We start from the raw sequence: 27,470 nt of genomic DNA on the forward strand, positions 1-27,470 counted from the left end.
GTTCCTCTACAGGAAAAAAAACTCAAGGACTTGAGTCGAGTAAACAAGGAGTCGTCTCAGGTGCATTCCTTCCTTATATCCAGCAACTTCAAAACAAAGATTACTCACAATATTGTGGGGGCGTTGAGAAGCACCGTTTCATTGAGATCTCATTTCTTTGCAGGATATCATTCTCTAGGATAGTTATTAAATTTAGGATAATTGACCCAAAATTATTATTTGTCAAAGTTCGGAAGTCCTTGTTGGAAGGCCCGTTACAAACTACTGATGCGATTTTATCTGTTATGAGAAAAATATCTTGATTACGAATGTATTGACAGTGAGAACCTAATTCAAGTAGGTCTTCATTTATATTACAGAATTATGAATTATTTTTATGTACTTCCAACAGAATATTCTATATGATGAAAAAACTATTCTACAATTTCCAATCAAGGGAATGTAAATGTTGACTCTTAGTAAAAGCAGAACTCGTATCAACCTTTTGATGAGTTGTGTAAATATAATTTTGTTGAACAATGAATTTCAATCAGAAATTTAAATTATTTACAGAAATGAGATTTTCTATCGGAAATTGATAAAACTAGACTATACATTGCTACAGTGTTATTGATTCAACTGTGGATATTGATGCAATCTTCTTGGATTGGCAATCTCCGCAACCTTTGGATTTTTTTTAAATATCAGTTTCAAATGAGCTACAATTCCAAGATGTTCAATATCTCTCCTGACACTTTCATATTTTCGAATTGAAATTTTGTAGCTATAAATTGCTCCATATTCGTTCTCTTGGTGAATGATATTCGTTATGATGCTGTTAAGGGTTTGTAAAATGCATGATCTCACTATATTTGCTCTAGACTAGGATTTCGAAGTCTTCTGCAGAGTCTATTACTCATCCTGATCACTGTATTGGACGTACACGACCTCAAAATTGGCCAGTTCGCAGTCCTGATAGGAAGCCTCAAGATTTCTACTCATGAGGTCATTTGAAGACTCCTGTTTATGAAACTCCTATACTAGATGTGGATGACTTGAGAAATCGAATAATTTTCAATTCCATTTATTTTTGAATATGCCAGAAAAGTGATGACAAATCGATTACATTCGTGTATTTTATCAGAAGATGTGCACTTCGTTCATTCACTTTGAAGTCGAAATTGACTTATTGTTTTTATTTTATATTGTCTATGGATAGTTTTTAGAATGAATGGAAGTGAAATTCCTCAAACATGAAGCTAGTTATAAAGCAAATAGTGTAAATGGAAAAGTTGTATTTTCAGTTGATGGATTCGAAAAATGTATAAGGAGTGGCAGATATGGAATTCATTTTTCCATTCTGGAAACTATTTTTGAGTTCTTTGATTCGGGTTTTGAACGTTCTTCCAGTTTGACCTATATAAAACATCGGACATGACCCACACGATAATTTATATGCTCCCGATTTTTCTGAAGCTGAACTTTTTTATTTTTGTTATTCTTAATGTGCATGCCTAAGTTGTTATTGGTTTTGAAAGCAATATATAAACTTTATTAACCATACGTGTATAAAAGGTTGAAAGGATCACTTTCGTATACAGGTGGCCCTAATAAGTCTCCATGTTGAAAAAAATGTATCCCAGGGTAAAACTTGCTTTGAGAATTCCACTCAGTTTCGAATGTAGGAGACTGATCCGTTTGCAGCATTATCGAATAATTTTTCTCAAAATATATCACTTTTTTGCTGCTTGTCAATTCTCTCTGCATGCTCTTTTGGGACTGATTTTGAATTCGACGAGAACTCCGCAGTTAGATTCATTGATTCCTTATTCGGGGAAGTTTTCTTACAGTCTCTTCTCCACATTTTTTGCATTATTATTATTAATCGAGACCTGAGACATTTCTGGACTACTAGTCTATATTTTTGAAAATCCCTATTTCTGTTTCTGTAGACTGCTTCGAATTTGGCTCTAGATTATCAACAAAGACCTGACACTTCATTCATTGGTCCATATACTTCATTTCTCTGCTACTTTTTTAAGTTTTTTCTTGTTTGTTATTCATCCGTCCCAGACTTTCATTCCAATAAAGATCATTTTTGTTATCACTTTTCAATTCTTCTTCTGCTTTGTTTCTCAATCACTATCAATCATTTGGAATGACTAATAATAAAAGAAAATGCTTCCTTCAAATTAATATAACATTTCTTTCTCTGCAAGAAACGTTCAACCAATCTGGGAACGAAGGCCCTGAAATCAAATATCATCGACCTCTTCAATTGCTTTTTTTCTCAAACCGAAGTGGATTGTTATGTGGGAAGGCTAATAGAGATTTATCGACAGAGAACGAGAACACTATTATTTCAGATGGATTTATAACCTGTCGCTACGAGTCATATCACTTGAGAAATGATACCGTTAGGAAGAAACAAACGTAATCACTTGAGAACTTCGGAAATAAGATATATTATGGAGTTTCTAGTGAGTAAGTTCGCTCCAAGGATTGTTCGTTGAAGAACTGTAATTCCAGATTTGCGTCCTTGGAAATAACATGGTCAATTTGTAAAGGTAATGAAGTTCGTATGAAATGGGAACGCGTGCAGCATTTTCTATATTATAAATCGATATCGGTAACCGGTCGGTTTGACGACTCAAATCGACCGCCGTGTTGGTCGGTGGTTCTAGTCCCAGGCTGAACGATCGATTTTCACTTGCTATCGTCCAATCACTGTTAGGAATCACACGTTAAAAGGTGAGACCTCTTTAGTCCTTAGCTCGCACGAGTTAAGACTTCTGAGGGTTGTTGTTCGTAGAGGTGCGACAGCTGGTTCACGGAAAAACAGATTTTTGAACAGAACAGATAAGGTCTATTGGAGTTTATTTTGAATATTTATATGAAGTGGATATTTTTTCCGTCTAAATACGTAACAATTGTTTGAAGGTGATTGACAATGTTTCATGATGAATATCACTAGTTTGGACTTCCATTGTCTACTATATAAAATGATTTGAAATCCCTGAAACAACTAAAAAAGAAGAATTAAAAGTGAATAGCTGAAAATAAAAATTATATTAAGCAAAATAAACCTGAAATGAAATAATAGTGAAATAAAATACAAGTAAAATAGAAGCATTGAACGAAAATAAATAAAAATAAAGAAATGAAAAAAGAAAATAAAAATAAAAAGTTGAGACATTCCAAGTCACGTTAGTTCACGACGTTTCGATTGTTAGTATCCACAATCGTCTTCGGGTGATGACTGGATTGATTCCTTCGATTGATTCCTATTTATAGGTCGTTCGAGTACTTTCACTTATCTCCGCTTTTCATTTTCCGCTTCACTGGTTCCGTTGGAGATGACCGTTTCGCGGAAGTTGGCCATTTTTTCGCTTGATGATGGGTTTCCATATGTTGCGTATTTCTACGCTGGCTTGGCTGAATACGTTGTTGGACATGTAAGCGGCTTCCTTGAATTTTCTCCTAAACCAATGTTCCTCTCTGTGCAAGATCTCAGCTTGGGACCACTCGATGTTGTGATGATGGGTCCAGACATGGTCTGCTATTCCTGATTTGCTGGTTTTCCCTCGCTGTGTGTGTTTCTTGTGCACGGCAATGCGAACATTCAATGGCCTCTTAGTTTCACCAATATAGGATTTTCCACACTCACAGGGTATCCGGTAAATGCAATTCTTAGAATCGCAGTCCGCGTTTGGTGGCCTGGTTTTCGTGAGGCTGCTACGGATAGTGTTACTGGATCTGAAGCAGGTTCTGATGTTGTACTTGGAATCAATTCTCCTTATCCTCTCCGATAATCCTCTGATGTAAGGAAGTGCAAGCACCGGTTGTGACGGCTTCTCTTCAATGCGAGGCTCCTGCTGTCTTTTAGCCAAGGTCTTTTCTACCATCGCTTTGGAGTAGCCATTCCGTTGAAGATCATTTTTGATGATGTCTAGTTCCTTCTCGAGACCTTCCTTCGTGTTACAGAGCCCGAAAGCACGGTCTAATAGAGTCTTGATGATTCCTTTTTTAGTTGATTGATGGTGGTTGGATTCGTGGTTCAGATACTGTCCCGTATGAGTGTGTTTTCGGTATACAGATGTTTCCCACTTAGTGTCGGTCCTCTTCACCAAAACGTTAAGAATGGTAATTCGTTGTGGATTTCTTTCTTCATTGTGAAAGTGATGGAAGATCTCACGCTGTTGATCTGTTTCAGGAAGGCGTCTAGTTCAGTATTCCCATGGTTCCATATTATGGAGGTGTCGTCCACATAGTCTCTAAAAGTAACAAGTCTGTAAAATATTGTTATTTTGGATGAGAAGACGAAATTCTACTACATTTTAGGTTCCTCAAAAACTATTTTCGAACGTGTTGCGTAAACTATCTGTTGGAGAAATCCATGTTCACTTCATGTATGTTATGAGATTTTTAAAAAGTTATTGACTTAGGTTTTTTTTTCAGTATTTTTGTGAGACTTTTTGAGAGGGGTTTTCTTCGAATTTCTTCAATGTTTGATTCTTTGAGCTCCAAGTGATTATACTACCCCGTTCAAAAAATGAGGTGAATTTTAATTTTTATCAGAAAATATTTACTTTCATTTCAATTTTGCCTCCCTCAAAGTAGCCATCCTCATATATAATACCCTTCTGTCGCCGTTATTTTTTCCAATCTTCGGAGTAGTTCTGATATGCACTTAATGGTATCTCCTTGAGCTCTCTTCGATCTTGGAAGGACGAAAAAGACACAGGGGGCCAAATCTAGAGAATAGTGTGGCTGAGCCATGATAAGGGGAGACCGGGTATGGTTGGTTGTCTCACGGGTTGGTTGTCACAGCGGCCATATTGGAAAATTGAACGAACTAAAGAGATCATTGAACAAAATTAACGTAAATTAACGGACGTCAAAAGTAAATTTTTTTGCAAATGTGTCGAGTCTCATAATTATACTAGAATCTTCCGTAGATATAGGTATATCATTTCATGTGATACGGCATGCTGCAGGAGAAGTGATTTTGAATATCAAAGGTACAGGCAAATCTTCACTGACAAAAATAAATAATTAGAAAAATACATAGTTATGGCTTCAAATATTTATTTCGGTTCTTCTCCTAAGGATATTCGAAAAACAGCGTTACATTTACCAGGTTATATTTGTTATAAATGTGATTTCGAATATTTATTGGATTTCAGACTGACAAAATATAATTTCGCTACGATGGGTAATTTTAGTTTACAAGCATTGCGGCCTGATGAACTCAAATTTTTGGTATTTTGGCTACCAGAAGGAAGTTATTTATTTGAAGTAAATATGTTTTTTTCTCACAAATGGGACACTCTTTTTCTCTTCTTGGATACAATTGATAACTTATATTATTCCACTTTTCATAGATATATTCATTTAAATGTTTTTCATACCCCTCAATCAACTGTGTGACTACCTGCCCCAGATACTATAACAACCATCCCCGGCCCGGGGTTAAAAGTCACACTTTTTTTTTCCATAAGAATTGTTATATTTCTTCTATGGATGATGTTGGAGAAAAAAGAATATTTCTTCGCAAAAGAGTATAAAACACTATCTATTGATGAAAAAATCATTGATAATTTATGATAAAGGACACTGAATATGCACAAGACAACAAATGTGACTTCCAACCCCGGGTTTTTGGCCAAAAAATTACAAACAAGTAATTATTAGTGAGCACCTTTATCTTGGTGAAAAAGTCATAAATTGTTTTTCCATAATATTGGTCGTTTCCTTTTTATTGCTTGTCGCAAACAGTGCATAACTTGAAGGTAATACCCTCATTGATCGAACGACTCATGAGTGCACTGATGAGTGACTAATGAGCCCGAAACCGGTCTGCAAATTGAAGGTCAACTCTTTCACTTGTATTGCCAATTGCATATGCAGTAAATTTTCTGTGAAGATTCCTGCATTGATACCAACGGATATAATCCAACGCCCTTCGTGGTATTAGCCAGGGTAGTAGTCGTTTTCTGATAGGCGTCAGTCCATTCAACCTACCGTGTAGGTATATTCGGGACTGGCTTGAACATTAAAAGTTCATTTCTTTAGATTTACTTCACGACCATCAAATTTTTTCGTAGTTCTGATATCCCCCAGACAATTTCTTCCACCATTTTTTTGAGCCCTCCGTTTTCATCGTTCCTTCGTCTGACTTGAATGAGGCAGAGCCTTTCCAGTTCTTTCGACCCCACATATTCCGAGTTGAAAAGATAGTAAATCGTGACTGACACAATCAGAAGGCTTTGAGAACAAAATACTCAACCTCAAAGCAATTTCGTTAACAGATTCACATCCAGCGGAAGCCAAACTTTTGCTTTCAGTCAGGACACGTAGACAAGTGGAGGCCATTATTCAGACTGGAGGAATTCAAGGAAAGAATTAAGAACTACGGCTTCAGATGCTCCGTCTTTGAAAGGATACATTTGGGTCTCGTGAAAGACGTTTTGTTGTTGACGACTGGAGTAGGTATTCAGATGAGAATGACACAAAGAAATGTTTACTGGTCAAAGTGAAAGAATATTTTTCGATGTGAAAGTTTGAAGGGGGTGCATGTAGGGCGTAGAAACAATGTGTGACTGAGGGATTTCGGCTTCCCTATTCAGAATATAAAAATGTTTTTATTAGAGAGTTATAGAGCAAAATGGATGAAAAGAATAAGAATCAAAACAATGTCGTCTTCACGAAATTATACATATATATTTATAAGTCAGAAATTAATGGCAATTAGACATGTTTCGAGTGGAGTGAGCCACCCATCTTCGGTAAAATAAGAAACATATACAGGCTGATTCACGGTGGATGGCACATTAGACGTTTCTGGTGAACCAGACAACGGATCACTTTGAAAATTTAATGGAGGGCATATTCGGACATTCTCTAGCCAACTAAAATATTTTCGACCATGCGGTGTTGCCGCTTCTATTAGAAAGCAGTAGCAACTTTGATTTTTCAAATAGAACACTCTGTATATAATATTATTTTTGGAATCTCCAACAATTGCCCGACAACTTTTCTCGATATTTCCCTATACCTATCTGTTACCGTTTTCGAAATAAAAATTAATTTCAATTTTTTTCTTCGAAAATCATGACTTCTAAAAATGCCGATATCTTTTAGTTAAGAAGTACTATGATATCGAAATTTGGTTTGGAGTTAGGTGATACTTGGACACTTCTCACACGTCAGCCTAATCTCCGTTACTTCAATACAGGGTGGTAAAAAATACAGTTTTTTCGTTTGCTTGAAAAAGTTGCTGAAATTTGATTATTTTGAATGGAACACCCTGTATATTATTGAAAATTCGGAAAGCTGCTGAAATTTGCTTTCTTTCTATGTATACCATACCTATACCTAACTAGTCAAGTTTCGGACTTATGAACATTTATTTGTGAAAATGTCCCTTCAGAATAGTATTTCCATTCGGTATTTGGTAAGCAGGCCATGATTACTATTTGACACTAGCGTTGTGACATTCTCCTAATAATATCGACATTTTCGTCACTTCAGAAGTTGCAAATACCTTCAAAACAATGGAACAAAACTATTCAAACGAAGATCTTATGAATTTGTTTATTATTTTTGGACAGTGTGACAAAATTATCAGCAGAACATGTAGAAAGTTCAATGAAATGTATCCGAATCTACCGCCAATGAACTTCAAGAAATCTATACGAATTCAGAACAATTTCAATATGTTTGGATAAACTTTAAAAAAGCACCAAGAAACTTGAAATTGGAAATATTGATATGAATAATTATAAAAAAGTAAAACAATCATGTGGAATATTTCAAAATATGTTCGAATCGCTGGCCGTTCACTTCCAAGCACTTTAAAATGCGGGTGTTGAGATAGGTATAGGGAAATATCAAGAAAAGTTGTCGGGCAATTGTTGGAGATTCCAAAAATAATATTATATACAGAGTGTTCCATTTGAAAAATCAAAGTTGCTACTGCTTTCTAATAGAAACGGCAACACCGCATTGTCGAAAATATTTTAGTTGGCTAGAGAATGTCCGAATATGCCCTCCATTGAATTTTCAAAGTGATCCGTTGTCTGGTTCACCAGAAACGTCTAATGTGCCATCCACCGTGAATCAGCCTGTATAAATTATTCAATTAACTTTGTTAAACCAATTGGTTGAACCAATTGAATAATAACGAAGTCATACGTGGTAATTTAACACAAAAGGCTTTTTCTTTAGCTTATGGTTGTGACCCACATGGTTGGTTAGAGTATTTACAATCAGTAACAATAAAATTTTTAAAAAATTTTCAGGTATGAATCGATTTTTGGGATTTCTTCTTGACGTTGTGCTGGCGAGAGATGCTAACTTTTTCTGAGGTTGACCCTTTTCTACCTGTCGTCATGATGTTTGTTATTCTTGTACTTCTTGGAATGAGATTCCATTTTCGGCTAAGGTTCACAACTTCTTTTTATCTGTGTGTTTTTGGATCATTATTGCCTCCCTTACCAGACGGCTTGCCTTTTACCAGGGTTGCCTTTTATATTTCGGGATTAGACAATAAAAAAAAATATTAATCATCGAAATTCACTTTATTGTTTTTCAAAATATTCCCCATGAAGAACTATATACTTGTGCATGCGTTCCAATCAATTGTCGAAGCACTTTTGCCACTCTGATTGAGGTATCTCCAAAACTTGCATTCTGAATGCAGCAACCGCTTCTTCAGGTGTTAAAAACGTTGACCTCTCAGTTTGTTTTTACGTGCGGGAATGAAAAGAAGTCATTCGGTGCCAAGTCAGGACTATACGGCGGATGACTCATCAAATCGATGTTTTGGGTGCTCAAAAATGCAGTTGTTTGAGCCGATATGTGAGAGCTCGCATTGTCATTGTGAAGAGTGATCCGTCTCCGGCGGTTGGTTTTCCTGATTTCTTTGAAGAAAACTGGCAAACAAATGGTTGTGTACTACTTAGAATTGCCTGTTCTACATTGTTCCAGTGGTACAGATGCGATATGTCCAGTTTTTCCGAAAAAACAGGCGACCATTTGCTTGGAAGCACGGGCCGTCTAAGCACGGGCTAGTCTATGAAGGACTGGAGATATACCGTGAACGGCGCGAATGCGATCGCGCTTAGTTCATGGAAAAATTGGATAAGAGTATTCACGCACACATGATGACGTGATAGCAGAAATACTCTTATCTGGTTTTTTAATGAACTTTTTCCAGGGGGTTATCGACAACTGCTACCAACAAACAGACGAATGATTCTCTGAGAAGTACCGAAACGTGACAGAATGACAACTTCCGCGTAAGCCTCGGCAGGAAGCGGAAAACTATAGATGAGGCTGATATAAGGCGTTTTTGAGTGGAGAGCCAACCGCCAAAACCAGCGGGGGCGTCTCCCACTGCCCCATCGGGGGACTGTGTGGAGGCGCTTTTCTCTTCCGTGCGGAATTCTTGAGAGCGCAAATGTATCGGGGCCTTTTCCTGCCACTCCCTCTACCTCATTTACTACCCATCCCAATCCTTCCCACTGTCCCACTCCATAGGGGAAACCCTTGTGTACATTTTGTATATTTGTATATATTATTTTCTTTTTGTATATATTTCATAAACACCACAAAAAATACCTTAAAATTGTATGGAGAATAGTCAATAAAGAACATTTTGATTTTGATTTTGATTTTTATCTGACATGTAGGAAACAATTCGTGTCCTATAACGGTTATAAATCTAGAACATATATAGCTTCTTCTGGTGTGCCTCAGGGCTCCAACCTAGGTCCTCTTTTGTTTTTATTGTTTATTATTGACTTATGTGAAAGTAAAAAGTAGAAGTAGACAGTAGAAGTAGAAAGTAGAAGTAGAAAGTAGAAGTAGAAAGTAGAAGTAGAAAGTTGAAGTAGAAAGTAGAAGTAGAAAGTAGAAGTAGAAAGTAGAAGTAGAAAGTAGAAAGTAGAAGTAGAAAGTAGAAGTAGAAAGTAGAAGTAGAAAGTAGAAGTAGAAAGTAGAAGTAGAAAGCAAAAGTAGAAAGTAGAAAGTAGAAAGTAGAAAGTAGAAAACAATTTGTCTCCTATAACGGTTATAAATCTAGAACATAAAAAGCTTCTTCTGGTGTGCCTCAGGGCTCCAACCTAGGTCCTCTTTTGTTTTTATTGTTTATTATTGACTTATGTGAAAGTAGAAAGTAGAAGTAGAAAGTAGAAGTAGAAAGTAGAAAGTAGAAGTAGAAAGTAGAAGTAGAAGTAGAAAGTAGAAGTAGAAGTAGAAGTAGAAGTAGAAAGTAGAAGTAGAAAGTAGAAGTAGAAAGTAGAAGTAGAAAGTAGAAGTAGAAAGTAGAAGTAGAAAGTAGAAGTAGAAAGTAGAAGTAGAAAGTAGAAGTAGAAAGTAGAAGTAGAAAGTAGAAGTAGAAAGTAGAAGTAGAAAGTAGAAGTAGAAAGTAGAAGTAGAAAGTAGAAGTAGAAAGTAGAAGTAGAAGTAGAAAGTAGAAAGTAGAAGTAGAAAGTAGAAGTAGAAAGTAGAAGTAGAAAGTAGAAAACAATTTGTCTCCTATAACGGTTATAAATCTAGAACATATATAGCTTCTTCTGGTGTGCCTCAGGGCTCCAACCTAGGCCCTCTTTTGTTTTTATTGTTCATTAATGACTTATGTGAAAGTTTAGCTTGTGAGCGGTTATGCTTCGCGGATTACTTGAAATTATTTTCTATAATTAAGGAAGTAGGTGATTGTGTAAATCTTCAATCTCAATTACAATTTCTTGTTGCTTGGTGTAGCAATAATAAATTGAAACTCAATGTGGAGAAATGTAAAGTAGTGAGTTATAGTCGAAAAAAAGATTTTCACACATTCCCTTATGTAATACAGAATTCAAATCTGCTGAGATGTAATGAGATCAAAGATCCAGGGGTAATATTCGATCATAAATTAACATTTGGTAGACATATTTCACAAAAAGTTTCAGAATCTTTCAGAGCTTATGGTTTCATTGTTAGAAATTGCAGAAACTTTCATAATATTAAAGCCATGAAGCTGTTGTACTTCACCTACGTACGTTCAAAGATAGAATATTCAAGTATCGTCTGGAGTCCATTCTATGAGATTCATAACATAGCCATTGAAAGAGTTCAAATAAAGTTTTGTAAATTTCTAATTTTCAGAATAGATGGTTCTTACCCTGAGAGGAGTATCAGTAATGATGTCATATATGAACGTTTGAAACTTTTTAGTTTAGATCATCGCAGAAAATGTGCGTCGCTCATATTTTTATTCAAGTTAGTGAATGAGAGAGTTGACTGTCCTAAAATTCTTGAACAAATTAACTTCAATGTACCACGGCCAGCTTCACGACTTCAATCCATTTTTAGACCTCTCAGAGCAAGATCTAACATTATTCTCAATTCCCCAATATATGTTATTTGCACAAATTTCAATAGCATTTGTGCCCATGGTGATTTATTCTTTACTAACCTTCATAACATTATTAGAATTGCTAACATGTACTTGAAGTAGGTAATTAGAATTAGTTTTTCTTTTTTGTTCATTATATTTTTCGTTTATAGTTAAGTATTGTGAATAAAATTTTATATTGTCCTGTAAATGGGTAACTGTTGGACAATAAAGCCATTATTATTATTATGAGCCTTTTTTGAGCGATTGACAAATTGTGTGGGATCCAACGCGAACAAATTTTTTTGACAGTAAAATATTCATGCAATATTGAATGTATGCTAGTCCCACTAATGCTCAAGGTTGTCCTAATCTCACGATAGGTCACATGACGATCTGGCAATAACAGTTCGCGCACAGCATCAATGGTTTTCGGAACAACTGATTTTGGACGACCTTCACAAAATTCGTTTTGTAGTGAACTACGACCACGATTGAATTCACCATATCAATATCAATAAACACTGGTCCTTGATGAAGCTTCATCGCCAAAAACTGAATCAAGTTCATTTATGCACTGTTGCTGAGTTAATCCACGTCAAAAGTTGTAAAAAATAATCTCACGGAAATGTTCACGATTCAAACCAATTTCGGGCCGAGATGAATCTTTCAAGTTACTGTAAACAACACAAATAGCGCGCGTATGTCAAAAAGTTCTGAGTACGTACAAGCTCAAAAATGTCCAACTTTACGATAAAGCTGTCAGTTGCCAGATTGCAACACTAGGGTTGCCAAATCCCGAAACATTAAAGGCAACCTATCGTATTCCTGGTTGGAGGCAATGCTTTCTGTGTTTTCGAACATAATCATGTGGTTTCCTTCACTGAGAGCATGTTCCACCACAGCCGACTTGTTCGTTTGACCCATTCTGCAGTTTCTTACATGCTCCTTCAGCCTTGTTTCCATGGATCTTTTGGTGTTTCCGAAATATACCTTCCCACCGATAGACTCCTGGTGCTGATAGTGGGCCTCTTTTGTATGTTGCTGATCTGAGGCTTTATTGTATCTTTGAACCATCTGTATCTGTAGAGTAGGGAGGGTGAGTGTAAGCCCACGCACTTAGGCCACATGTGACGCATTGTACATCCTCCCGAGGAGTTGTCCTCCTAGGTCGTCGTCCATCCTGTCCTTTCCAGGAAGGTGGACAGGTCGCTGGGAGACATCTCCTTTATATCGGCAGGTGTAGGCCAAGACTCGCCGAACACACACTCTCTTATTGACGATAACTCCGGGCACTCGCACAGGACATGCCTGACAGTCTCATCTTCCTGTTCACACATTCTGCATAGAGGTGTGTCCACTAGCCCCATATCATGTAGGTGTTTCCTTAGCTGACAGTGGCTAGTCAGAAATCCTACTGTGAGGCGTAGATTTTTCCTGGTCATCGCCAGATATTTCTTCGGCGCCAGCTTCCCAGGGTCGCCCAAGGTGATCCTGGCAATCCTTTGATTTCATCCCATCTCTTCAAAGATTGAGCATGGGTGTAACTTTTGACTAGTTCCGCAATTGTCGAAGTCATCAGGCCGTGGGTGCCACTTGGTCCTAAAATTCTTAGTCCAGCCGCTTCCTTGGCTAAAGAGTCGGCAATGCGATTACCTTTACTCCTGTCATGCCCTTTAACCCATCTCAGGATAATGTTATTATCTACCGAGGCTTTGGCTAAATCTTGGTGGCACTCTAGTGCTAGCCCTGAAGTAACACGGTGTCTGTTCAAGGCTAATAGTGCTTGTCTGCTATCAGTGCAGATTGTTATATTTTTGCCAGAAATTCTTTTGTGGCGATTGAGATACCAGCCAGTTCTGTTTGGACCACGCTGGTATCTTTGAACCATAGAACTGTTCAGTTTCATAGCCTTGTTGATCTCGGATACACTGTACCCATTCCGATCTCAAGATCACTTGAAGATGTTCCAGTTCTTTCTCTAGATGCTCTGGTTCACTTATTCTTCGAGCCTGTTCAGCTGGAGTAGACATGACTCCCCTCTTTTGACTAGGACGATGGTTTGATAGTGCAACCAGGTACCTATCCGTGTGCGTGAGTTTTCGGAACACTTTGTAAGTTAGTCTAGCACAACATCGTTTGATGTGTACATCTAGGAATGCTATCCGCTGCGCTGGTCCTGTTCAGTCTCCATGGTGAACTTGTTGCTGGGGTCTAGTGGTCTAGATTCAGAAACATGGAAGGGATGGAAGGTTCTATTTGAAATTCTTGATTTGACTTCACTTCCGGTTGATTCTGCGCACTATCAGTGCACAATTTAGAATGCTGTCTCTAGGAAGATGTGGAGGTGGGTCTGGAAGGATTTTCATGACAGATGGTGGCTGCACCTTCTCTTAGTCTTGGGAAAAATAGTCAAGGTGCCAAAATATAAGGTACACATTTGATAATAATAATAATGATGATAAATGGTCTTACGTAGTCTTGAGTGGCGGTGTTTAGTAAAGTGCTATTCGTTCACTTGACCACGTTTGAAAAATAAAACATTACAAAAAATTCAATGATATAAATCAATTTCAGGACAATAGTAAAGCGAAATACAAATGTTTATGTTTGGATCACTGTCTGAGAAATTCAGTTTCAAGTTTACTTTTGAATATCGGTGGTGATACATTTTTCAAAGATTCACTGAATGAATTATACATTGTTACGCATAATATTATTGAATCTAAGGTTTCTTGGATGAATATGATGTCTGGGTAAAGGTTTTTTTATCAAATGAGTGAATTGTTGACTTTGTATCAGTTTGTGAATGAAACAAGCGAAATTCAATTCTCTTCTGTTTTGCATTTTCAATCCAATTATTTGAAGGAGCCACATGATCTCTGTGATTCAGTCTGAATATTAGTCTAATGCAGAGATTCTGATTTTAAGAATTCTTGCAGAAGTTGTGGAATCGAGACAAGGGTCATAGACGATATCGCAATAATTGAACATAGATAGAGTCAGTACGTCTGGAAGGGTAATTTTGCGTAACCTAGTAAGATAGTTCCTGATTGAATACAGATGTTTCAGTATATTGTACGACCTTTGAATGAGAGTATTAAAAAAATCTGAGGTTGTAGTCTATATGGAGTCCGGTCAGTCAATTCCACAGAATGTCCATCAATATGCAAATGGCTATTATCTATGGCACTTCCACGAGCTTTGGCTTTTTTAGAAATCATTGAAGATGATTTAGTGGAATTTAGGTTCAGGCAGCTGGGGAATTGAAACAAAATTTTTTATATAACTACAAAGCGATGATTCATGATAAATATGATGATTTATTTTATCGGAATAGTAAAAGTCACCGCCACCGCGGACCAGCCTATCCAAGCTGAGGTGTAAGGAATCGTGTCGACAGCTGAATGGCCGCAGGGTGATATGCGGTTACGAACGATCCCCTTGAGGAACCGGGCGGAACCTCATTGTAACTAGCATTCCTTTGGTAATGCGGGGCTCTGCCAGAGGTGACCAACCCTTCCCTTGCTACTCGTGGGAACATACATGAACACTAAAGAAAGGAAAAGTAAAAAAACAACCAATCCCGAGGCTGGAAAGCAATGCTCACCTCAATCTAGGGCGGGGGCTGGGGATGAACAGAAATGTTCACCCCAAGGTATCGCTCAGAAAGAGGCTGGACATAGCAGACCACCTCGCGACGTAACGCAAAGGCCAAGGCGTGAGCGTATTAGCGGCGCCGAGGCCAAGGGGAGAAAGAGAGCGAAAGAGGCCGGAGTGGCAGCAACTATGAGTGCACCCTCCCCCTCTCTCACTCCATCTCTAACAACAAGGGCACCTCTTGCGGAGGGCACCAAAAGCTCCGCCTTGGAAAAAGTCAAGGAACCGGCTTATGAGCAATGTCAGAGGACAGTGGGACGCGCATGGGGTCTTTCACTCCGTGTGGTGAAATCGACTGGCGACAGCGACTGGCTTGTTTAAACATCACAGGAGCCATGGGAACAACACCAACCGCGGCAATGGAATTAATCACGGGTCTGACTCCTCTGGATCTGTACGTTAAGGAGGTTGCGTTAATGGCCATGGTACGATTGCGCACGGCTGGTGTAAACCTCGAAGTGGGAATGGGTCAATTGAGGCTGGGCCTATGACGGGAAGCGCTTACTGCGCAACCTCTGCTGCAGGCAACAAGTGATGCAATTGAACCCAGGTTTGTGTTTAATAAACCCTACAAAATACAAATTAAGCAGAACACAGAGTCAGATGCTACAAATGCAATACGGATTTATACAGATGGCTCAAAAACCAAAGAAGGCTCAGGATGTGGAGTGTACTTCAGATCACAAAGCCTAAGGATTAAGTGGGGAATGGGAAGAAATACCAGCGTGGTCCAAACAGAACTGGCTGGTATCTCAATCGCCACAAAAGAAATAACCAAGAAAAGAATTTCTGGCAAAAACATAACAATCTACACTGATAGCAGACAAGCACTATTAGCCTTGAACAGACAGCGTGTTACTTCGGGGCTAGCACTAGAGTGCCACCAAGATTTAGCCAAAGTCTCGGTAGATAATAACATTATCCTGAGGTGGGTTAAAGGGTACGACAGGAGTAAAGGTAATCGCATTGCCGACTCTTTAGCCAAGGAAGAGGCTGGACTAAGAATTTTAGGACCCAGTGGCACCCACGGCCTGATGACTTCAACAATTGCGGAACTAGTCAAATGTTACACTCATGCTCAATCCTTAAAGAGATGGGATGAAATCAAAGGATGTAATCTTGCCAGGATCACCTTGGGCGACCCTGGGAAGCTGGCGCCGAAAAAATATCTGGCGATGACCAGAAAAAATCTACGCCTTACAGTAGGATTTCTGACTGGCCACTGTCAGCTAAGAAAACACCTACTTAATATGGGGCTAGTAGACACACCTCTATGCAAGATGTGTAACTAGGAAGATGAGACTGTCAGGCATGTCCTGTGCGAGTGCTCGGAGTTATCGTTGATAATAGAGTGTGTGTTCGGCGAGTCTTGGCCTACACCTGCCGATATAAAGGAGATGTCTCCCAGCGACCTGTCCACCTTCCTGAAAAGGACAGGATGAACGATGACCTAGGAGGACAACTCCTCGGGAGGATGTACAATGGGTCACATGTGGCCTAAGTGCGTGGGCTTACACTCACCCTCCCTACTCTACAGATACAGAGATAGTAAAAGTTAGAGTCGTCAGCATATGTATGGACGTTGAAAAACTTTAGAACTTCGGAGAAGTCAGATGTGTAGATGATAAAGAGTAGCCGGGCGAGAATTTGAACCTTGCGGGGCTCCATGACGTACACTCATATTATCAAAATGACTCTCCTTTATCCCAACACATTGTTTCCTATTAGTTAAAAAGGAACTAATGAAGTCAAATGCCTCCATACCTCAACCAAAAACCCAAGTTCAGCGCACATTCGACTGTGATTCATGGTGTCGGAAGCCTTACACTAAGGCTTTCGAGAGACGAAAAAGAGTGACTTTTTCATCATCGGTGGCTGAAAAAATATCATCGGTCATTTTAAACAGGGCATAACAGACATAAAAACATTTTCAGTACGCAATATCTTCACACGAATGTCACCCAGACTTAAGACGAAGGATTGAACAGTCATAAGGAAGACCTAACCACGAGTGCTTTCGATAGCCACCACTAGGATCATGTAGTATTCAACACCGTCAGAGCATATTTCACCAATTCACAATGCGACACCGAGTCTGAATGCCCCTAATAAATCTTTCAAAATTTCTATGCGGTATTAAATTGGGATTATAGCTCATGTGGGTTTATATAACAATAAAGTCGGTTCATTTGTATTCAAATTGCTTTTTACGGCTTTCGGGCATATTGATTGCCATCATTTTCTACCGATGTCACTGGAACAGCAAAGTTTATACTCGTATAACCAGTTGCAATAATTAATGTCGTTTAGCGAAAGCTCTAGATGAAATTGAAACGGTTTTTCGGGACGGAATTGCATTCTATGCTTTGTTCCTCTGCTTGGCGTCTCCGGAATGAATGAGAGCTGCGATGACGATACAACAGAGAACATTTGAGCAATTTCGGCTTTTGAAAATGAAATGGGTAATATCTAAAAACAAAAAAGTTCATTTAACTGATAATTAATCAGTTGAGAATGATCTTTTGACTTGTTCAGATTACAAGAATTTTCAATTGGCATGGTCTAACCATCATTACCGATAGAAGTGACTTTAGGCTCAACAGAAAAGGGTATTTCACTCCAATGCCTCAGCTGTCAATGTCTGTGTGTCAAAGCGAACTGCATTCAATCTGTTTTGTGACGTGCTGTAAGTTACAGTATCTAGACTGGTGGTCTAGATCTAAATCCACTTTCCCGAAGTCGGTTTCGCATAGTTTGGTCGAAAATTTGGGTCTCCGTTTGTTTGAAGGTGGATGACAATGTTTCGTGGTGTATTTCATCAGTCAGGACTTCCATTGTCTATAAATTGATTTGAAATACCTGAAAGAATCTGTAAAAAAATTAACCGAAAAAAATAACAACAACCAAAAAATAAAAAAAATTGAAATATCAATACAAGCTGAACATTGAAAAATTAAGAATATCATTATTAACAAAAAATGAAAATTAAAAATAAAAGATTCCAAACCAAGTGTTAGTATCCACAATCGTTTTCGGGTGATAAATGGACTTATTCTTCCGAGATCCGACTATTTATAGGTTATTCGAGTGCTTTCACCTATCCCCTCTTCCCTTTCTCTGCTTCATTGGTTTTAGCGGGAGATGACCGTTTGGCGGGAGTGGGTCGTTTTCCGCTTGATTAGAGGTTTCCATATGTTACGTGTGCTGTTACGTGTTCAGAAGTTTGTTGACCTTGCTCAACTCACTTCTTACTATAATGGTAAAATGGTATTCGTTACGTGTTCAGAGATAGAGTAGTCCATAAACCCTCTACTACCTACTATTTAAATGTTGTTGAGTTTTACCTGAGTTCTTCTTCTTAGTTGACTTAAGTTGAGTTGAGGTGGTGTGTGTGTGGTGTCATTTCTGTGAAGCTGGAAGTCATGGATTTCTTACTTGACTTGGCTGGACAGGTAGGTTTTTTTCACTGAATTTATTATTATTAATCAGTATATACTATATATACTATATAATTCAAATTTTACAGAGAGAAAAATTTTGCGTAGCGTCTCTTTCGTTGCCTCAAGAAGAATCCCGTTGTTGATAAAAAATTGAAAATCTATCTCGTTCCCATAGTTACCATCTATCAATTTTCACATATACAAATTTTCAAATTCCTTTTCAGGAAAATTTTCTATTCTACTGATTTAACATTGGCTCTTAAATTTAGATACATTTTCTTTTTATAGTTTCGTACAACAATAGTTAACTTCCCTTTTATGTAAATATAAATATTTTTCAAAAGCATCACTTCATGTCAGTTTCTAAGGAAGTTATTCACAATAATAAATTTTGAGTTTTACATCATTCCTAAATAATAACAATAAGTTTATCAACAACAATTTTATCTGACATTTCTTTGTAACCTATATCTGTAATCAGTTTTTCGTATTTTCATGCGTTTCAATGTAAGAATGTTAATATTTGAATTTCCCACTCTTATTTGCTTGTTTCCGGTCAAAGCTGTGGGTTTCAATATATGTACAGGGTGTCCTTGCTGTATTTTTGTATCTGAATTCCTTCGTGATGTTTTTTAAAATTCCCATACACTGTTGTATGGGAATTTTCATAACTATATATATATATATATATATATATATATATATATATATATATATATATATATATATATATATATATATTATATGTGTGTGTGTGTGTATGAGAAATCGGTTTTCTTTTCTTGATACCGTTTGATACTCAAACAAGAGTTTTGAACTCTTTGAATTCGTTGTTGGCCATTTTTATTCAGAAAATAATTGTACACTACGTCACAATGATTGAATATAGATAATATCAACGAATCACAAATGAGTAATTTGGTTTCAGGCCCAAGACATGCCCATGAGGGTATAATACTTTCATTTTCCCAATTTTCTCAAATGCTCTTTGAATCAATGTTGAAGTATGTTTTTTGAGTTTGAGTTCATCATCGATAAAAACTCCTAGATTTTTAACCTGATTTACAACTGATAAAACAGTGTCATCAATTTTTATGATCAGATCTCTAAGTTTCGACCTTGTGACTTTCCTTTCAAATACAGCATTTGGAATTATCAACTTCCAGGGAATGTTTCTTCGATATATTAACGAATTGATTCAACTACTCATTAATGATATTTTCGCTTTGCTGTACAGTCAGGAGTAAAAGAATAATACAACTGTGTATCATCGGCATACATATAATATTTGAGTTTTTTCAAACAGGTTGTCAAATGGGAGGTGTGAATTATGTAGAGGTTCGGTCCAAAGATCGAACCCTGTGAGACACCTCAAGAAGTATTCTTGAAATCTGACATATGGTTCTCCACTCTAACAATTCGTTGTCTATGTGAAAGATGTGCATAAAAAATTTCGAAGTACTTTGACAAAGTCCATTATAATGTAATATAGATCGAAGTAGTTGATGATTCAATGTATCGAAAGCTTTGCTAAAGTCGATCAATAGTAGGACAGTGATGCTTTTTTCTATTCCTCTTTCGGTATGTTTACAGAAAGATAGGAATTATCTATACTAATCCGAAGCCAAGGGACAAAAACCACCATTGTTGTTGTATCGAAGTTGTTCACTACCAACAGTCACATTATTATATTTACCATGAAACTTATTCTTTTAAACGATCATTACAAGGTACCTAATTGGAGGATCTATTTTGAGAAGTGGTGTTCAATGAGTTTTTGTGATGCACTGTTTGGAACCTTTTGGTACAGTAATGAATAATCCTGGAGTTTTTTCCCAACACCTCGATACGTGTTTCGATCACCAAGTGATCATCTTCAAGAGGAAGATCCAACAGTTTCATCGTGCCGAGGTTTGGTGTAGGGAAAAAACTCCAGTGATATCCATTGAGTTTGTTTGGGCTGTAGACCCAGATATTTTCCACAAGTCTTTCGACATATCCTTTTCCAAGTAAGCGTTCGAAGTGAATTTTTCTCAAGGATGACACCTATTTATTTCACCTCCGCTGCAAATTGAATGTCCCTACCATGGACTGAAAATTTAGTGAAATCATTTATTATCTTCTCTTTGGAGGACTATCACATTTCGTTGACCATAAAGATCCATAACGAGCGACGTTACTAATAATCCCCTACTATCCAACCGTCCTTATCACCCCATAATGGCCAACAAATCGATCTACATCAAAATCAAATTTCGCAACTCATGCCAAGCAATCGCTTTTCCAAATCGCGGTTGGCACATCCGCACATGGTGTCAGCTTTCCAATATTGATTAATGTATCGAAGCTAATACAAAACCCGGTGTGAAAATGCGGGACAATGCAAGCGAATGGTTGACACATATTGTTACAAACACTCGACAGGCAATTTCCTATTTGAATAGCCATCTGCGATATGCAATAGAGCTTCTCTTTTATGGGCGATAGCATTTTCGGCGGATGTGTTGGTGTGGGTGTGAAATAAATAGTTGCTGTTCCGTAGCGCTGGTAACGTACTGGAATATATTTTGATGTCGATTTTCCATGAACAGATAGATAATTTCATTACAACCTTGCTGTTAAATACGATCTAAGCAGTTTCAGTACGTGCTGCGGCAGATTCATTGTGCAAACTCCTGTTAGGGTGTCTTGGTAAGAGGAATATCCTTCTACAAATCTGGCGTTAAGTTAGGTCTTGGCATATTTCATCAGTTCGGACTTTCATTGTCTAATATAATATAAATTGTTTTGGAATCCCTGAAAAAAATCAAAGATTAATCGACAATAACAATTTTATTAAAACAAAAAACTGAAATTAGAAGGAAATAAAATACAAGCTACAACCAGAAAATAAGAAATTGAAATATTAATAAAAGCTGAAAATTAAAAAATATTATTAACAAAAATGAAAATGAAAAAATAAAAATAAAAATTTAAAGATTCCAAACAAAGTTACGTCACGACGTTTCGATTGTTAGTATCCACAATCGTCTTCGGGTGATAACTGGACTTATTATTCCGAGATCTGGCTATTTATAGGTCATTCGGGTGCTTTCACATTTCAACTATCCCCTCTTTCCGCCTTATTGGTTTCAGCGGGAGATGACCGTTTGGCGGGAGTTGGTCGTTTTTCGGTTGATAAGAGGTTTACCTATGTTACGTATCTCTACGCTAGCTTGACTAAATGCGTTGTTAGACAACATATACACGGCTTTCTTGAATTTTCCCCTAAACCAGTGTTCCTCTTTGTGGATGATATCAGCTTGGGCCCACTTGATATTATGTTTATGAGTCCAAACATACTCTGCTATTCCGGATTTGCTGGTTTCTCCTCGCTGTGTATGTTTCTTGTGCTCAGCAATGCAAACTTTCAATGGCCTCTTAGTTTTACCGATGTATGTTCTCCGCACTCGCAGGGTATCCGGTAAATGCAATTCTTGGAATCGCAGTCCGCGTTTGGTGGCCTGGTTTTCGTGAGGCTGCTACGGATAGTGTTTCCAGATCTGAAACAGGTCCTGATGTTATACATGGACCCAATCCTTCTCATCATTTCAGATAATCCTCTGATGTAGGAAAGTACAAGTACTGGTTGTGGCGGCTTCTCTTCTTTGTGGAGCTCTTGCTGTCCTCTAGCTAAAGCCTGTTCTACCATCACTCTGGAGTAACCATTCCGTTGAAGGTCATTTTTGATGATGCCTATTTCTTTTCCGAGACCTTTCTTTGTATTACAGAGCCCGAAAGCACGGTCTAGTAGAGTCTTGATGATTCCTCTCTTAGTCGATTGATGGTGGTTGGATTTCTGGTTCAGATACTGTCCTGTTTGAGTGGGTTTTCGATATACAGATGTTTCCCATTTAGTGTCAGTCTCTTCACCAAAACGTCTAAGAAAGGCATTTCGTTTTGGACTTCCTTTTCCATTGTGAAAGTGATGGAAGGACTCAGGTTGTTGATGTGCTTCAAGAAAATGTCTAGTTCTGCATTTTCATGGTTCCATGTTATGAAGGCATCGTCTACGTATTCCAATCAGACTCGGAGCTTTTTGTAGGCTTCTTCAATGGCCAGAGTAAAAAATTCGTCCTTCAGTTGGAAGTAGCAGTTTCGTACACAACTTCCAGTAATTTACCCAAGATGAGTGACTGCCAATGGAATCGCCACTTCCACGCCGATTATAGCCAATATATATATGAAGTGGTTTGAAACTCTGGCCATTGAAGAAGCCCACAAGAAGCCCCGAGTCTGGTTTAGATACGTAGACGACACCTTCATAATATGGAACCATGGGAATGCAGAACTAGATATTTCCTGAAGCACATCAACAACGTAAGTTCTTCCATCATTTTCACAATGGAGAAGGAAGTCCACAACGAATTGCCTTTCTTAGACGTATTGGTGAAGAGAACCGACTCTAAATGGGAAACATCTGTATATCGAAAACCCACTCACATAGGACAGTATCTGAACCAGAAATCCAATCATTATCAATCGACTGAGAGAGGAATCATCAAGACACTACTAGACCGTGCTTTCGAGCTCTGTAATACAAAGGAAGGTCTCGAAAAAGAAATAGGCATCATCAAAAATGACCTTCAACGGAATGGTTACTCCAGAGTGATGGTAGAACGGGCTTTAGCTAGAAGACAGCAAGAGCTCCACAAGGAAGAGAAGCCGCCACAACCAGTACTTGTACTCCCCTACATCAGAGGATTATCGGAAAGGATAAGAAGGATTGGGTCCAAGTATAACATTAGGACCGGTTTCAGATCTGGAAACACTATCCGTAGCAGCCTCACGAAAACCAGGCCACCAAACGCGGACTGCGATTCCAAGAATTGCATTTACCGGATACCCTGCGAGTGCGGAGAACATACATTGGTAAAACTAAGAGGCCATTGAAAGTTTGCATTGCTGAGCACAAGAAACATACACAGCGAGGAGAAACCAGCAAATCCGGAATAGCAGAGCATGTTTGGACTCATCAACATAATATCAAGTGGGCTCAAGCTGAAATCATCCACAAAGAGGAACACTGGTTTAGGGGAAAATTCAAGAAAGCCGTGTATATGTTGTCTAACAACGCATTTAGTCAAGCTAGCGTAGAGATACGCAACATATGGAAACCTCTTATCAAGCGAAAAACGACCAACTCCCTCCCGCTAAAACCAATGAAGCGAAAAGAGGAAAGAGGGGATAGGTAAAAGGTGAAAGCACCCGAATGACCTATAAATAGTCAGATCTCGGAGGAATAAGTCCAGTTATCACCCGAAGACGATTGTAGATACTAACAATCGAAACGTCGTGACGTAACTTGGTTTGGAATCTTTCAATTTTAATTTTAATTTTTATTTTTTCATTTTCATTTCTGTTATTAATATTTTTTATTCTTCAGCTTTTAATAATATTTCAATTTTTCATTTTCTGGTTGTAGCTTGTATGTTATTTCCTTGTAATTTCAGTTTTTCGTTTTAATAAAATTGTTATTTTCGGTTAATCTTTCTTTTTTTTCAGGGATTTCAAATCAATTTATATTATATTAGACAATGGAAGTTCGAACTGATGAAATACACCACGAAACATTGTCAACCTCATTCAAACATAGGTCTTGGCAATTGCTGCATGAGTTGCCTTGGCCAAGTTACCCAGCGTGCCAGTGGAGCCCTTGGCTGATATATCAGTCTTCAAAACCTGCCATCTGCAGTAGTTTCTTTGGAACAGGGGCAGAAACGATGCCAGTACCACGGGAGCTGCGATGAGACGTACAGTTACAGATCCTCATGAGTTGCCTTGGCCAAGTTACCCAGCGTGCCAGTGGAGCCCTTGGCTGATATATCAGTCTCCAAAACCTGCCATCTGCAGTAGTTTCTTTGGAACAGGGGCAGAAACGATGCCAGTACCACGGGAGCTGAGATGAGACGTACAGTTACAGATCCTCATTTTCCGGTGACTTTGCAGGGCACTGTATTCGGTTGACTGATTTCGTTACCCCAGTAACCTCTATGGACTGGTATGACAGAAAGCTTGGCTAGAATGATGGCTCCACGGATAGCAGTAGCAACTTCTTTGCTGCACTTCACTCCCAAACCTATGTGGCCTCTGCTATCACCGATAGCTACGAAAGTCTTGAAACGGGTACGTTAACAAGCACGAGTCTGTTTCTGAACCGGCATGATCTTCAAAACCTCATCACTCAGTTCTGACCCGAAGAAAAAATCGATGATTTCATACTCCTTGATTGGCAAAGAAAACAGGTAGATCTTGAAAGAGCGGATCTTACCATCTTCTACCAACTGTCCTCACTTAGTTACAAGCAATCATTCCTTCTGGTCTTCCTTTTCGCGATCACAGTCTCTACCTTGTCCACGGCCACGACCTCCAGGCCCCCCTCGGCCACCTTCTTTACCACCACTATCTAATCCACCATGGAAACTGTCACGACCACCGGCTGGAGCTGCTTCCGCTATTGTTTGATAATAATAAACATATAAAAAATTGTTTAAAATAATTACAGAACTGTAGAATTTGACCTAGAGAAGACAGCAAAACCAAAGGAGTAGAGTTACGTAAGTTGACCGATTCTTCCACACTCCTCAAAAAAAATATAAATAATAAATCATTAATGAAAAATATTCCTACTTATAGTACGGTAAGTACCTGAAAGTCTTGAGAAGAAAATTGGATTAGATAATTTAGGAAACACTTGCCACATGAATAGCATTTTACAAGTGCTGTTTATGACGAAGAATTTCAAGAACGAGAGAACGAGAATGTTTCCTACTTATTCACCAATCTCAAACACCTGTTCATGCAGCTGCAGTTTCGTAAGACTGTATCATCTTTCCCTCCAACCGATTTCCTGGAGTCTTTGAAGTTCACTAGATACTCGTTAGGACAACAAGACGATTGTTCCGAATTCTTGGGGTTCTTGTTGAATACTCTTCGAGAGCAAACCAATAGCAGAATCAACACTCCTGACCGCTCTGGACTGAATGATTTCGTATAGTCTATCTACTCTTGTATTTTCGAATCTTTTGCTGGAAAAGTTCTCACTTGTTTACTTTGTAGTAAATATTCAACAAAAACGGTAACAAAAACGTATATGAATTTAGGAACTAGCGTTTCCTATTATGACCAATAACCAGTCCGCGCAAATCATCTGAAAATGGAACTTTTAACAGGTGATGATCGACTGTATTGCAAAACTAACTGACTGTTATAAGAAAACAAGTATAGCTGAGGCACCAGTCAAACTAATAATAACACAGATGATATTCAAACATGACTCAACCTCTGACGGAAGCACCACACTCTTACGAAGGTTCGAAAAAGATGAAAACTTCAATCTAGCAGACCGCTATTATAATATTAATGCAGACATTGTTCACTGTGGTTCTGGCGTTGAATTTGGTCATTATTACGCCTTGGTCAAAGACGAAACAAACTTGTTTAAGTTTGACGATAGTCGTATCAATAAGTGTTCTGACGATTGAATTTATTGAAACTTCTGGAGATACCCTACAGTTTGTTTTATAAAAGAGAGGATATAAGCAGATCAAGATCTTTGGATGATGTGGTGCGGCAGGTTTTTCCGGGTTTTCCTGTAGCTGAAAAAGCAAATGCGCCACTGGAATCAATGAAGTCGCCCCGGAGCACTTAACGTAACGTAACGAATGATGGTCCAAGTTTGTCTGGCTTCCCTTTTTTCTCACTGTAACCCACAGCACTAGCCTAATTTCGGACAAACGATTTTCTTGCTTTTTTTCGCATGACTCAGTGTTTAGTGTGCGATCGACATATACTGTTCACAGCGAGTATATAACGTAAAAGTATAACATATCTGAGGGGGACTACTTCGGAGGGGTCAAAATAAAAATGTATGAATGAAAAAGTATTTTTTTTGAGAAAAATGAAAATTCACCTTATTTTTTCAACAGATCGCATATGTAGTTATACTTTACATTCAAACGACGATAATTTTCAGGATACTTCTACACATCACGAGACTTAAAAAACCAGATTTTTACAAACATTTCAGTTTTCCTTTCTACCTTGAAAAGAAGTATACGACTGGATTTTTCGTGATAATTATATACTCGTTTCAGCCTGAAAATGGCACAAGGGTCTCAAGAATGTTTAAATTCAATTTCGCGTTTAATCAAACTCCTTTGTGTAGAATTTAACAGGTTAACGCTAGGGATACAAAGAAATTCGAGATCTGCGATTGACTTGATAAGATTCAACTGAGGTTATTGCTTGTTCCGATGGAAGTCTTTATAACAGTTTCGTTCCTGAAATTGGAAGGATATAGTACAGTCAATATTGGTCTCATTTGTCGTTTACAATATGAACATTTGGGATATACAGTGTAACGGTCTAAATTTACTTGTAAATATTGTAGATATTGTTCGTTTATTTATTATGGAATCGACAGAATTGTCATTTATTGATGACGAACTTTTCGTCACAGATAGGGACACATCTGGTTTACCAGTGTGCCCAACCTACATTTTCAAAGAGTTTCCGTGATTTTTCTCTAAAAATAACGGTGTTTTCGCCGTCATTTCTATTGTATCTCGTGTATTGTACAGATATCCAACAATTCTACTAGATTTTCCTACGATCAAAAATACTTATTTTCTATCTTGCTACCCTATTGGTCCAAAATAGTGAGAGCAAGTTGTTAATCAAAGTAGTCGATTGTTTTTTTTTCTAATGAGATTGATAAATCGAGAGGAAGGAAGAAAACCGAGGCCCTCTCACTTTTTGGAGATCGGTGCCCTTTTCTGTACGTGATAGTTAGCATTTTCCAAATAGACATAAATGTTTTCTCAAACATCCTGACGGGAGTAGGTTCATTTGGATAAATTTGGAAGGGATGACCCATATTTCCGCACTCTTAGGAGGATTTATAAAGCTAAGTATACGTAAGTCAGTCACGCCATTTTACCTCTCGAATGAAAAAATAATGCTTCGAACTA

The 27,470-nt window shown here is 38.0% G+C and overlaps 1 protein-coding gene and 1 pseudogene across 2 annotated transcripts in view; both read right to left on the reverse strand.

Annotated features, from left to right (window-relative positions):
* The window catches only part of Ccn (cellular communication network factor protein Ccn), a 201,739-nt gene that overhangs the window by 50,910 nt on the left and 123,359 nt on the right, over positions 1–27,470 (reverse strand). The window lies entirely within an intron of this gene.
* On the reverse strand, positions 24,085–27,295 carry LOC141482848 (small ribosomal subunit protein uS5 pseudogene; annotated as a pseudogene).

Source organism: Leptinotarsa decemlineata, unplaced genomic scaffold (genome assembly GCF_025532065.1).
Source record: "Leptinotarsa decemlineata unplaced genomic scaffold, Ldec_3_MD MMD2_tig00002082_RagTag_RagTag, whole genome shotgun sequence".
Taxonomy (NCBI): Eukaryota; Metazoa; Arthropoda; class Insecta; order Coleoptera; family Chrysomelidae; genus Leptinotarsa; species Leptinotarsa decemlineata.